This window comes from Egretta garzetta, unplaced genomic scaffold (assembly GCF_000687185.1).
Source record: "Egretta garzetta isolate BGI_Z169 unplaced genomic scaffold, ASM68718v1 scaffold129, whole genome shotgun sequence".
In the NCBI taxonomy this organism is placed as follows: Eukaryota; Metazoa; Chordata; class Aves; order Pelecaniformes; family Ardeidae; genus Egretta; species Egretta garzetta.
In genome coordinates, this window is record NW_009260836.1 from 470,342 (window position 1) to 472,310 (window position 1,969).

Genomic DNA, 1,969 nt, shown 5'->3' on the forward strand with positions numbered 1-1,969 from the left:
CGGGGCGTCCGGGCGAGGGCCGGTGGTGGGCCAGCCGAGCGGGGGGGTTTCCCGGGCTGTCCGCGGGTCGCCTGGAGAGGCGGCCTGGATGTAGCAGCGTAGCCTGAGGGAGAGCAGCGGTCCTGTGGTGCGGGTGCCCGAGGGCAGCCCCGGGCATGCACGGCTTCCTGGTACGCTGGGGGACCGTGCGGGTCCTGCTCCACAGGGTCGGGGGACTTATTCAGGGCTATTAAACTGTGCGATTGCATGGGCTTAGTCTGGGGCTCTGAGGCCTTACGGAGTCGCTCCTGTTAGGTTTTGCTTGGGATGCTGAGCAGGTTATGCTAATGCAGTTTAGGACAAGCTCTCTTAAAGACAGCTTTGCTTTTAAGGTAAATGCATGCATAATGAACTAGGAATTCTTCAGCGAGAAATTAGATTTATTACTGTAATGCTTTAAGGATTTGCTTCTGATCACTACTGCTTGTGTTTTTCAGATGTTGGTGGTGCAGCAGATAAGATTAGCTTAATACCTCAAGACTTTTTTGCAGAACTGGTAAGTAGGGTGATAAATGGGATGTGGAAGGGCTTCTGGCACTCTGATTCAAGGAAACCTTTTTGTTTAAGCTGTTTCGGGTTTTGTATGTTGCAAAGGGACTCTTATGTATGTGGTAGTTTAGATTTACATGACTCAAAAAATGGACCAGCCCTGCTAAGAGTAATGGGATTCCTTTAAACGTATGTTTTTATCACAGAAGATTTTTAAGAAATGTATTTTTGCCTTTCACCTAAATGAGGTGTCAAGCTAGCTTGTCTAGAAAACATTCAGCTTGTTTACTATAGTGTGCACTTGAACAGGGTGACTGTTCAGTTAGTATGGAAATGGTATGTTAAATAGGAATAGCTAGTGAGGTAGCAACTAGAAGTCTTGACTGAGTTTATTCACTCTTCTTGGATTTGATGTAATTTTTAAAATCGGTCATTTCAATTACTTTCTTCTTCACTCTGCGTTTAAAGCATCCTCCTGTTGTCCACTCTTGCATTAACCAGTTTTTTTGTTTTGTAATCTCAAAAACTAGCTTTGTCTTGTATATTAAAGTATGCATTAAGAATGTTTTCAAACTTGCTTTCTTTACAGTGTGAGCAAATAATTCAACATCTGAACCATAAGATCCCAGGTGTAAATACAGCTGAACTGTGTCAGGTAAGTTTGGATACTTCTACTTATTAGCAAGTATAGTAACTGTATATGCGATAAAGGATAGATTTCCCCAAGCCATTTTTTTTATGTGTGTATGTATACACAAAGAGGTTTTTATTAATACATAGTTTATTATTTGTAATTGTTTGAACATTCTGTTTCTAGAGAATTCAAACATCCGGGACTGAGATTAATGTTGGTGACCTGGCAAAAATAGCCAATGTTGTTTCCTTTCTATTTAGGTAAGCTCAAAATAATCTATATCTTCTTTCCTTCCACCCCAACTTACTAGTGGTATTAAAAATTGACATCAAACGTGGGTATAAAATGAACTGATTTGGGAAAAGGGCAAAAGTTTGTAACTCTCAGTACACAAAAAAGAATTTCTGGATTTAGTTTATGTTCTTAAAAAAAAAGTGCAGTTACTGAATTGTAAAGGAGACTGTATATTAAAAAAAACTGAAGAGAGGAAATTGTTCTAAGATCCTGTCTGTAAGCTTCGGAACTACTGACAAAATAGAAGAGGAAGTTAAGCTCAGTTCTAAAGCTAAGTCAGCTAGGCCTTTGCCTGGAAGTAAAAACTTCTTGTTTCTTAGAGATTAGAAAGCAGTATTTGTGCCTGTTTGAAGGGCACACAGTTTTATAATGTTGAACTCATCCGTGATAAAGGTAGAGTTTTTAGGTAGCATTTTCAGCTGTTGTTTTGCTGTAAGTTTTTCTGTTTTCAGAAAGATAACACTTTCAAGATCTTGCTTCTTCTAGTATCTAAACATTTTATGTAACATTAAT